This window comes from Thalassophryne amazonica, chromosome 4 (genome assembly GCF_902500255.1).
Source record: "Thalassophryne amazonica chromosome 4, fThaAma1.1, whole genome shotgun sequence".
Lineage (NCBI taxonomy): Eukaryota > Metazoa > Chordata > Actinopteri > Batrachoidiformes > Batrachoididae > Thalassophryne > Thalassophryne amazonica.
Genome location: NC_047106.1, coordinates 133,357,916 through 133,371,316, shown reverse-complemented (window position 1 = coordinate 133,371,316; position 13,401 = coordinate 133,357,916).

Genomic DNA, 13,401 nt, shown 5'->3' with positions numbered 1-13,401 from the left:
CTCTTTTGCTCTGTATGCACCACTCTGCATTTAATCATTAGTGATCGATCTCTGCTCCCCTCCACAGCATGTCTTTTTCCTGGTTCTCTCCCTCAGCCCCAACCAGTCCCAGCAGAAGACTGCCCCTCCCTGAGCCTGGTTCTGCTGGAGGTTTCTTCCTGTTAAAAGGGAGTTTTTCCTTCCCACTGTAGCCAAGTGCTTGCTCACAGGGGGTCGTTTTGACCGTTGGGATTTTACATAATTATTGTATGGCCTTGCCTTGCAGTATAAGGCGCCCTGGGGCAACGGTTTGTTGTGATTTGGCGCTATATAAAAAAAAATTGATTGATTGATTGATGTATTTCGGTTGTTTAAGTCACGGGGTTCAAAGCATGTGAAAAAAGCAGCAGCTTTTTAGTTCGTAAATGACAGTGTATCTAATACCGAGATAAACTGTGACTTCTAATACTGTGTTTTACTGCTTTTGAAAGATGATGACAGGGTTTTATTTTTTTATTCTTTCATTTTTCATACGTTCTTGTGTGTTTGTGATCCTTGAATTTAACCAGCAGCCCCTGCGGCGCTTAAAGTGAAACTGGTTTATCAGAAGCCGACAGTGTAATCTGATGTGGCCGCGTCCAAATCAATACTGAAAGTTATCGGTTATCAGTTATCTGTAATAAAGATCTTTTTTTCTTTTTGTTTTTTAGCAATTTAGCGGTTTATCATCATAAAAGTTAAATTTTCAGTTATCTCATTAATGGTTATCAAAGCTAACTTTTTTGGTTAGCTGTGCCCACCACTGGTCTTCTGTGACCATTTTTTGGATGTCATTATTAACAGTTTGCATTTAATGCATTTGTTTTTGTCTGTGGCATTCATGTGCATTTTTTCATAATATATAGTAGGTAAGCCCCTTCGGGAACTCCTAGTTTTCATTTGGGGTCTCCACAACAGATTCTTTACCCAAGTTTTACACTGGATGCAGTTTTGAGAATGGGCAGGGATGGGGTTTGAACTGGCAACTTTCCACACTGGAAACAAGTACACTTAACCCCTTGGGCACCACCACCTACTGCATACTATTTCAGTGTGGAGATAGCCTGAACTGTCGAGTGTTGTCATATTGTGGCAGACTATTATAATATATAAACATATGCATATGACTGTCAGCTTTTCCTTTGATATAATCCAGATCTTGAGTGTCACAGACCTCTGGGAGCACTCAGTCAAAATGCAGAGCAGAAAGTGGCTTCTTCAAACCTGACAGCAGTCATGTATCTTTTGTCAATCACTGAAATGTTTTTATGCCCCACGGTTGAAATGTTTTTATGCTATATGCCCCAAGGCGGGGCATATAACATCCAGGTTGTCCGTCTGTTCATCTGTTTGTCCGCCGCAATTTGTTCGCCGCAACGTAGCTCAGCACCTATTGCTCGCAAAAACTTCATATTTGGTGGGTACATTCCTTGGAGGAGTACTTCGGATGGATTAGAAGGCCGGTAATCTTGACCTACTTTTCAAGGTCACCAGTGGTCACAACTGTCCACAACTGTCAAATCCTTCACCTACTTTCCAAGGTCACCAATGGTCACAACTGCCAAATCCTTTGCCACAACGTAGCTCAGCACCTATTGCTCACAGAAACTTCATATTTGATGGGTACATGCCTTGGAGGAGTACTTCGCAGGGGTTCGAAGGTCGGTGGCCTTGACCTACTTTTCAAGGTCACCAATGGTCACAACTGTCAAATCCTTCACCTGAAATTTGTTCGCTGCAATGTCCCTTGGCACCTATTGCTTGCAGAAATGTCATATTTGATGGGTACATGCCTTGGAGGAGTACTTCGCATGGGTTTGAAGGCCAGTGACCTTGACCTACTTTAAAAAATTTCCCATAGTTGCATTTGTTCGAAGGCTACCGACTTTTTATGGTCACTGTTGGCCACATCCTCTAAATAAATATAATGTCAATCTCCAATTTTTCCACTGTGTATCCCAGTTTACATCAAACACATGAGGGTTCAACCAAATCCCTACCCCACACATGTACATATTACTGCACTTTAAATGAAAAATAGTACTGCGCATGGGGCATTTTATGACAAATGTCTCTAGTTTTAAATTTACATATTTTTCATGTCTGTGACATCTTTTCTAGTCACAGAAAGTCCAGTGAAATGTGTTAATTATTTAATGTTGCTGGTATGATGTTAAAGTGACTTTACACGATTTCTCTGTATATTTGGCTCCATGCTGTGTATAGCAGGTGTGAATGAACCCAGAGCTGCACACATACAGTGGGGAAAATAAGTATTTGACCCCCTGTCAGTTTTGCAGGTTTTCCCACCTACAAAGAATGGAGAGGTCTGTAATTTTATCGTAGGTACACTTCAACTGTGAGACAGAATCTAAAAAAAATAAATAAATAAATAAAAATCCAGTAAATCACATTGTATGATTTTTATATAATTAATTTGCAATTTATTGCATAAAATAAGTATTTGACCCCCTAGAAAGCAGAGCTTAACAACTGGTACAGAAACATTTGTCTGCCATTACAGAGGTCAAACATTTCCTGTAGTTTTTCACCAAGTTTGCACACTGCAGCAGGGATTTTGGTCCACTCCTCCATACAGATCTTCTCCAAATCTTTCAGGTTTGGAGTTTCAGCTCCCTCCAAAGATTTTCTATTGAGGTCAGCTCTGGAGACTGGCCAGGCCACTCCAGGACCTTGAAATGCTTCTTACAGAGCCCCTCCTTAGTTGCCTTGGCTGTGTGTTTGGGGTCATTGTCATGCTGAAGACCCAGCCATGACCCATCTTCAATGCTCTTACTGAGGAAAGGAGGTTGTTTGCCAAAATATCGCAATACATGACCCCATCCATCCTCCCTTCAATATGGTGCAGTCATCCTGTCCCCTTTGCAGAAGATCACCTCCACAGTATGATGTTTCCACCCCCATGCTTCACAGTTGGGATGGTTTTTTTGGGGTTGTTCTCATCCTCTAAACATGGTAAGTGGAATTGATTCCAAAAAGCTCTATTTTGGTCTCAACTGACCACATGACCTTCTCCCATGCCTCCTCTGGATCATCCAGATGGTCACTGGTGAACTTCAAATGGACCTGGACATGTGCTGGCTTGAGCAGGGGGACCTTGCTGCCCTGCAGGATTTTAAACCATGACAGCATCATGTGTTACTAATGTAATCTTTGTGACTGTGGTCCCAGTTCTCTTTGGGTCATTGACCAGGTCCTCCTGTGTAGTTCTGAGCTTTCTCAGAATCATCCTTACCCCACAAAGTGAGATCTTGCAATGGAATCGAAGACTGAGGGAGATTGACAGTCATCTTGTGTTTCTTCCACTTTCTAATAAATAATCATAACAGTTGTTGTCTTCTACCAAGCTGCTTGCCTGTTGTCCTGTAGTCCATCCCAGCCATGTGCAGGTCTACAGTTTTGTCCCTGGTGTCCTTAGACAGCTCTTTGGTCTTGGCTATGGTGGACAGGTTGGAGTGTGATTGATTGTGTGAACAGGTGTCTTTTATACAGGTAACAAGTTCAAACAGGTGCAGTTAATACAGGTAAAGAGTGCAGAGGGCTTCTTAAAGAAAAATTAACAGGTTTGTGAGAGCCAGAATTCTTGCTGGTTGGTAGGTGATCAAATATTTATTTTATGCAATAAAATGCAAATGAATTATTTAAAAATCATACAATGTGATTTTCTGGATTTTTTTTTTTTTAGATTCTGTCTCTCACAGTTAAAGTGTACCTATGATAAAAATTACAGACTTCTCCATTCTTTGTAGGTGGGAAAACCTGCAAAACTGACAGGGGGTCAAATACTTATTTTCTCCACTGTATGTGGCTGCTCAGATATTTTGAGGCTGAAATTGCAGTCATGTAAATTGTAGTTTAAGTTAAAATTAAAATACAAGGCAGATTATTTTCCTTTTTTAAATTGACCAGAGCAGAGCAGATAATCAGCAGAGCTGGCGATGTCAGATGTGACAGTGGAATTTCTGCACTTAATGATTACTGTGCTTGAGTCAATTCATACATGGCCAAGATTGATAAATTGCTCGAACTTTGGCTCGATTGTCCCACCCGCAGCGAGAAAAGATTAGATTTTAAGATCAGTTCACTGGTGGGCACCCAAATGAGTGAAACTGGACTTAAGACATGGGCACTACATGTGAAAATGGCAACTGCATCACCAGGAAAACAGGAATAACACTTGCGCTGTGCTGTGCACTGATTTCTGCCAGGTGGACCAAACGGCCGAAAAGGTTTAAGGCAGGATGGCTTGAAAACAAAGCATGATTTTTTTTTTTTTTTTTTTTTTAGCAGATAATAAAACAAAACATAGTGTAGGAGAGGGATTAAACGGTCAATTAGATCCACCATGAGGGACTCATTTACTCTGATGAAATTCTTCAATGCAACAACCTTGTTACTCCGATCAATCACATAAAGTCGGCATGTGGATTGTGTTTAAAAAATAATAACACCTGCCTGATGTGGAAATCCTGCACACATCAGCCTTCACTTTTCTCTTGTGCAATGTGCACCATGCAGCCGATGATTAACAAGACGGCATTGCTCCAAAACAAAGCGTCTGTGGACGTGTTGTTCAGTGTTTCGCTCTGCAGCGGGAGGGATCGGTAGCCTGTTTTAAGAACCCTAAAGACCCCGAGGGCTCGAGAGAAAGCAGCTGCTGACAGATGAACACTGGTTTAGAAGGATAACCTGCTTGAGTTACACTTCCCTCTGGGATGTTCCATTAATGCTGTGATTTACAATCCTCTTGACATTTATACACCTTTGTTTCGTCATTAATAAACAGGTGGAACAATGGACAATTTTTAAAAACAAGTTTTTTATGATGATCTTTCCTCATCTAACAGAGGTCATGTTCTTTAATATCTGTACACTTGGTAATAATTGTGTTTGCTGGGATTAAAAAAGGCTTTTAACATTCTTATTACCTTACTTCTGCCGAGATAAGCAAGTACACGTTGTGCTTCATCATCTTTTAAAATCACGATTTGGCAACAGATTGTTCACAATTATTTGGAAAGGTGAGAGAAATTTGGATTCAGTTACACCAATGATGTTTTGTTTTACTTTATGTGCCACTGAAGAACATGTTCCAAAAACGACCTCTCCATGTTGGCCCGTGGAGGGAAAATTCCTGCATGTTCCAAGAGAGGTCTGGGTAATATGACCAGCTTTGGAACAAGATAGCAGAGATCACTGTCACTGCGCTGGCCTCCTCACCCCGCATTGCCAGCACACAGCTTATGTAAGGCATTTGATGTTGATGTGTTGGAGCCGTGTCTGTGTGTCAGCGGGTTCAGTGTTTTCATGTGCATGTGTACAGTATATGTGTTTAATTTTCCATGTAGTCACTGCCCTTAAGTCTGGGACTTACCAACGGGTCTGGGCCTGCTCCCCTCATTCCCAATGCAGCCTCGTGGGCTGCCAGTAATCCCTTGAGGACTGAGAATAAGGGGTGGGGCTGGCAGGATGGGGGGTGGAGTGGAGATAGATACAAAAAAATTGTTTTAAAAATCCCGACAGGTAAAGGCAGTGCCAAGCACAGGCTGTACGTCCAGGAATCCTGGTGCTGGCTCGCCCAGTGGTACAGCCCGGCAGCGCTTATAACTCTTCTTCAGTCATCCAGGGTAAACAAATATCCAGTGTTAGCCCAGAAAAAGACCACACACACACACACACACACGCATCTGGCATATGAAATACTTTTCTACTGTAGAACCGTCACCTGACACTGAACAGCCACTGAGAAAGATTCAACTATTTTATTCAGCTTGCTGAGCGTGCGTCAAGTTGTTAGGTGTCAATTTTTTTCATATCTTTCCAGTTCAACAGTTTTTAAGAGGACAAAAATGTTCTGAGTCATCTTGATCAATGTTAGTTTGTTGGTTCTGCTCCCTCCCCTCATTTGTGTGTGTCATTTGTATAGTGATGGATCATTAGCTACAACATTTTGGCCATGTGGCTCACTTTTCTGGGTAGGATCCAGCAATCAGAGGTCTCAGTGATGAGGACCCTAGCAAACTGGAAAACACCACATTTTGCCTGGCTGCAGCAGATAGATGGTTACTTACGAGAAGTGGGGACATACTAGTTGTCTGCCTGGTTGGTTATTATCCCACTCACTCTGTACAGTCACTGCCCAAGCAGACTGGAATCAGGAGGGAAAAGGACTGAAATCACCCAGAGGGCCCCATTTTCCACCTGGTATGAAGCAGCGCACACAACACAACACAAGTGTCCTTACTTGTGAAAAAACCAACACAGTTGTCCTTTTCAGACAAGTTGTGTTCACTTACAGTGCCAGAGATGAGTACTACTACTGAAATATCAAATAAAATGTCTTTTCAAAAGGCATGATACTTAAAAAACTAAAAATATAACGCATTGCTAAAATACCCTCGGCTGTATGAACATTACAATTTGCAGTGGTTTAATTATAAAGTGTATATATATATATATATATAATATAGTTACTTAGATTAGCTGTTAAGATCCTATTGTGTTGTTTACAATTTGTACATGTTCAATAAAGTCCTTCTATCAATCAGTTGTAAACAATATTTACATGTATGAGCTTTTGACAAGCACAGAAGTTAGCTTTGAGTTAGCGGAAGTTAACATGCATGCTGATGTTCGCAAAATGTCTTGTAAATCACCCCAGAGATGTTATCAGGTTGCAAAAACAGCAATTTAAATGTTAGAAGTGTTTATTTTCCACTATCTTTTACATAATATAATATTTACACACAAGAAACTGTTTGCAGCTAGCCTGTGACATCACCACGCTAGTGGCCGTGAAATGTCTTGTACATCACTTCAGAGGTGTTAATAGGTTACAAAAACAGCATTTTCAGTTTTAAAAGTATTTATTTTCCACTATTTTTTTTACATTATGACAAAGAGGTTATATTTACACACACGAAATGGTTTGCAGCTCGCCCGTGATGTCAACACGCTAATTAGGGTTGCCAACTCTCTGAAAAATAAATAAGGGACACCTCACTGGCAGGGCTGACCGGCCCATGGAAATATAGACTGGAATGGACATGTGCACCTCTATCTATTAGCGTCACTCAGGACAGGAAGGCGCCATTACTAAGGGTGGAAATGTGCAGCTCATCAATAATAAACTGACCGCTTTTTTTGCACTAGCGTCACTATTTCTTAATGGATTTTAATAAATGTAGGCTTGTTTCAAAGCCCTTTGAAAGCTCTTTCCAATGCACCTATGCATGTGTGGGTGAAAAAAAAAACTTTTATGTAAAATGCAGAAATTTGGGGAAATTACGACAAACTGTGCTGCTTTTCTCGCTCTATTGTCGCTATTTGTTAACAGATTTTAATAAAAGTAGGCTTGTTTTAAAGCCCTTTCATTGCTCTTTCTAATGAACCCATACATGTCTAGGTAGAAAAAAATGTTTTATGTAAAGTGTGGAAATTTGTGGAAAATATTCCATTCTGTTCATTTACTGTGATTTTTTTTTTTTTTCCTGTCATCATAATTCTCGATGGATTTTTATAAATGAAGCCTTGTAAGTTGTATTCATGCTAATTATTGAACCCATACATGTCTGGATAAAAAAATCCTTATGTATTAAAATATAAATCTGAAGTATGCCTTGACATTGTGCTCATTTACCTTGCTGCTTTTTCCACTGTAATATTACTGCTAGTCTTTTAATGACAACAACATATATATGATTTTTACTAACATTTTATTACAAGTAGATATAAAGCCATTCAGAATTTAGGACTTTTGACCCTCAGTCAGGGTAAAAAGTACCTCCTCCATCCCCTCCAACCACACTGTTAAAATTTAAATGCCTCCTGTGACCACCATGTACATATCACATTAAACAACAGCTGCAATATATAGACATAAATATATTTAAACATTTTTGTTTCCGCATGTGAACGCAGCTTAATGAAAAGAACTTATGGCGTTGAGTTATAGTCTCAGTATATTGACATTAAATTGTGGCATAACGACTTTAAAATAGACATTTGTTTTACATAATTACATTAAGGCTCTTGTACAGTTCATTTTAGTATTGGAGAATTTGTTTTTGTGGTTCGTGCAGTTGATGATGAAGCACTGGCTGCCTTTTTTCTCCTCATATCGCTTCTGTTTAACAGGATCAAGGTCTCTCTCCACCCTCAGTAATGGCCGCCGTGCGGCACGCCGCTAGTCACGTGACGTCCATTCCAGTCTCTATTTCCATGGACCGGCCAACTGATCATTGCCTTCACCCTTCCCAGCGCGTGTGTGAAACGATTTTTAACCATTTGACTATTGACTTGACCCTGAATTTAAGTAGATGCACACATGCATTTGTTATGATATGAACATGCAGAAAACAAATTATTATTTAGCAATTTATTTTTAGTGCAAAATAAATTTTCACTCACAATTTCAATATGAGCATCCTGTCCTGCTTCAAAATATAAAAAAAATATGTCTTTAAAAATAAATCTTTCTCTGTCGTGTTATTGTTATAAAAGTGTATAAATTAACAAAAAAAAAAAAAATCATCCAAAACAATGTAACAGTGAAAGTCTGAAAAAGTAAACAATACTTACAATACGTATAGCTGTTGTCGCGCACCTTTTCCCATTTGCCCATGTATTTTTGTTTTCTTTTTTGTTTTGTTTTTTTTTTTGAGGAGGAGTAACGACGTTACAGACATTGCTGTTCGTAGGCGTATCTGCAATACCAGTGCCAGTGTCAGTGTCGGTATCAGCCATGCTGCTATGGTCGTCCGACGACCGTCATCGGCTCATGATTCTCGTCCGGGATCTTCTTGCGAGCAGATCTCCCTCAACCAATGAGATAAGAGTGATTCTGTATCGTCAACTCGTGTCTGTCAGCTCATTGGTGAAGAACAGGAGAGAGGCTGGGATCAAATTTACCGTAAGTTTCCATATAAAGCGCCAGACTTTTTGATTCTCACAGAAATACGGGACAAACTGCGTCCCGTTTCAGGTCAATACGGAACGCACACTTTTATTTCCAAATAAGGGACGATTCCGTTTTTCAAGGGACGGTTGGCAACCCTGACACTAATGTCCGCAAAGCGTCTTGTAAATCACATCAGCGGTGTTATTAGGTTACACAAACAGCATTTTCAGTTTTAGAAGTGTTTATTTCTCACGAGCTTTTACAAAATATATCAGAAACATGTTATATAAACACATAAATTAAGCTGTTTTACAGAGGCCTGCCACTGACATCACGGTGCTGCTCTACTCTGACTGACCTTCACCCACACCACTCAAGACACAAATGGAACAGAATGAAAGAGAATTTGACTTTTTAACCTCTTAAAATACCTCTTAAAATAGGTTAGCCATCTTTGAACTTGTCCAAGGTCTGTGTCCCAAGAATATTCCCTGTGAATTTGAAGACTCTGGCAGTAATAGGACTTATGCTGAGCACAGACAGATGGACGGACGCAAAGTCTTCGCAATACCCGATGGCCATATTTGATGGCTGTGGGTAATAAAACACTGTTATGGGGAAAATGGGGCTTGTGTTCACCCTAACCTTACCAGCACTGAAGAGCACATGAAGCGACAAGTTTGTTGTACTGAAGAAGTGAACACATCATGAACAATAACCATCACCCAAAACCGAACCATAAGGCCTGAAACACACTGCAAGCGTTACATTCATATCATGGCTGGGTTGTGTTCATTTTGATTTATGCGTCCGTGTAAACAGATCAAACCTTGCAGACTCCCAGCATGAGGGACATGTTCCAGAAGCGTGTTTTGCGTCACATTTACTGCACCTCACTAGAGAGTAGAAGTAATTCTATTGTAATCTATGAGGCACATTGGTGCAAGTGCTTATCTCCACTTTCCATATCGTGAAGGAGAGTCTCCGACCTGGACTGGACACCAATCTGAATCAGGTGACTTCCCCAGCAATGGCTGGTTCCCATTTCCAGCTGGGTGGATTGAGACCATGCAGACTGTCTTGTCCAAGGATACAGACAGGTAGCATGAGCAGGATTTGAACCCAGGTCGACATATCAGCAGGCCAGCTCCTTATCTACTAAGCTACCGGCTCTACTCTTAAGATTAGCTTCTCTCCCCCTGCCATCCCCTCATTACCCCATCCCCGTAGAGACGGTGCCTGCTCCCAGACTACCAATAACCAGCAAAAATCTATTTAAGCATAAAAATTCAAAAAGAAAAAATAATATAGCACCTTCAACTGCACCACAGACTAAAACAGTTAAATGTGGTCTATTAAACATTAGGTCTCTCTCTTCTAAGTCCCTGTTGGTAAATGATATAATAATTGATCAACATATTGATTTATTCTGCCTAACAGAAACCTGGTTACAGCAGGATGAATATGTTAGTTTAAATGAGTCAACACCCCCGAGTCACACTAACTGTCAGAATGCTCGTAGCACGGGCCGAGGGGGAGGATTAGCAGCAATCTTCCATTCCAGCTTATTAATTAATCAAAAACCCAGACAGAGCTTTAATTCATTTGAAAGCTTGACTCTTAGTCTTGCCCATCCAAATTGGAAGTCCCAAAAACCAGTTTTATTTGTTATTATCTATCGTCCACCTGGTCGTTACTGTGAGTTTCTCTGTGAATTTTCAGACCTTTTGTCTGACTTAGTGCTTAGCTCAGATAAGATAATTATAGTGGGTGATTTTAACATCCACACAGATGCTGAGAATGACAGCCTCAACACTGCATTTAATCTATTATTTGACTCTATTGGCTTTGCTCAAAAAGTAAATGAGTCCACCCACCACTTTAATCATATCTTAGATCTTGTTCTGACTTATGGTATGGAAATAGAAGACTTAACAGTATTCCCTGAAAACTCCCTTCTGTCTGATCATTTCTTAATAACATTTACATTTACTCTGATGGACTACCCAGCAGTGGGGAATAAGTTTCATTACACTAGAAGTCTTTCAGAAAGCGCTGTAACTAGGTTTAAGGATATGATTCCTTCTTTATGTTCTCTAATGCCATATACCAACACAGTGCAGAGTAGCTACCTAAACTCTGCAAGTGAGATAGAGTATCTCGTCAATAGTTTTACATCCTCATTGAAGACAACTTTGGATGCTGTAGCTCCTCTAAAAAAGAGAGCTTTAAATCAGAATCGCCTGACTCCGTGGTATAACTCACAAACTCGTAGCTTAAAGCAGATAACCCGTAAGTTGGAGAGGAAATGGCGTCTCACTAACTTAGAAGATCTTCACTTAGCCTGGAAAAAGAGTCTGTTGCTCTATAAAAAAGCCCTCCGTAAAGCTAGGACATCTTTCTACTCATCACTAATTGAAGAAAATAAGAACAACCCCAGGTTTCTTTTCAGCACTGTAGCCAGGCTGACAAAGAGTCAGAGCTCTATTGAGCTGAGTATTCCATTAACTTTAACTAGTAATGACTTCATGACTTTCTTTGCTAACAAAATTTTAACTATTAGAGAAAAAATTACTCATAACCATCCCAAAGACGTATCGTTATCTTTGGCTGCTTTCACTGATGCCGGTATTTGGTTAGACTCTTTCTCTCCGATTGTTCTGTCTGAGTTATTTTCATTAGTTACTTCATCCAAACCATCAACATGTTTATTAGACCCCATTCCTACCAGGCTGCTCAAGGAAGCCCTACCATTATTTAATGCTTCGATCTTAAATATGATCAATCTATCTTTGTTAGTTGGCTATGTACCACAGGCTTTTAAGGTGGCAGTAATTAAACCATTACTTAAAAAGCCATCACTTGACCCAGCTATCTTAGCTAATTATAGGCCAATCTCCAACCTTCCTTTTCTCTCAAAAATTCTTGAAAGGGTAGTTGTAAAACAGCTAACTGATCATCTGCAGAGGAATGGTCTATTTGAAGAGTTTCAGTCAGGTTTTAGAATTCATCATAGTACAGAAACAGCATTAGTGAAGGTTACAAATGATCTTCTTATGGCCTCGGACAGTGGACTCATCTCTGTGCTTGTTCTGTTAGACCTCAGTGCTGCTTTTGATACTGTTGACCATAAAATTTTATTACAGAGATTAGAGCATGCCATAGGTATTAAAGGCACTGCGCTGCGGTGGTTTGAATCATATTTGTCTAATAGATTACAATTTGTTCATGTAAATGGGGAATCTTCTTCACAGACTAAAGTTAATTATGGAGTTCCACAAGGTTCTGTGCTAGGACCAATTTTATTCACTTTATACATGCTTCCCTTAGGCAGTATTATTAGACGGTATTGCTTAAATTTTCATTGTTACGCAGATGATACCCAGCTTTATCTATCCATGAAGCCAGAGGACACACACCAATTAGCTAAACTGCAGGATTGTTTTACAGACATAAAGACATGGATGACCTCTAATTTCCTGCTTTTAAACTCAGATAAAACTGAAGTTATTGTACTTGGCCCCACAAATCTTAGAAACATGGTGTCTAACCAGATCCTTACTCTGGATGGCATTACCCTGACCTCTAGTAATACTGTGAGAAATCTTGGAGTCATTTTTGATCAGGATATGTCATTCAAAGCGCATATTAAACAAATATGTAGGACTGCTTTTTTGCATTTACGTAATATCTCTAAAATCAGAAAGGTCTTGTCTCAGAGTGATGCTGAAAAACTAATTCATGCATTTATTTCCTCTAGGCTGGACTATTGTAATTCATTATTATCAGGTTGTCCTAAAAGTTCCCTAAAAAGCCTTCAGTTAATTCAAAATGCTGCAGCTAGAGTACTGACGGGGACTAGAAGGAGAGAGCATATCTCACCCATATTGGCCTCTCTTCATTGGCTTCCTGTTAATTCTAGAATAGAATTTAAAATTCTTCTTCTTACTTATAAGGTTTTGAATAATCAGGTCCCATCTTATCTTAGGGACCTCGTAGTACCATATCACCCCAATAGAGCGCTTTGCTCTCAGACTGCAGGCTTACTTGTAGTTCCTAGGGTTTGTAAGAGTAGAATGGGAGGCAGAGCCTTCAGCTTTCAGGCTCCTCTCCTGTGGAACCAGCTCCCAATTCAGATCAGGGAGACAGACACCCTCTCTACTTTTAAGATTAGGCTTAAAACTTTCCTTTTTGCTAAAGCTTATAGTTAGGGCTGGATCAGGTGACCCTGAACCATCCCTTAGTTATGCTGCTATAGACGTAGACTGCTGGGGGGTTCCCATGATGCACTGTTTCTTTCTCTTTTTGCTCTGTATGCACCACTCTGCATTTAATCATTAGTGATTGATCTCTGCTCTCTTCCACAGCATGTCTTTTTCCTGGTTCTCTCCCTCAGCCCCAACCAGTCCCAGCAGAAGACTGCCCCTCCCTGAGCCTGGTTCTGCTGGAGGTTTCTTCCTGTT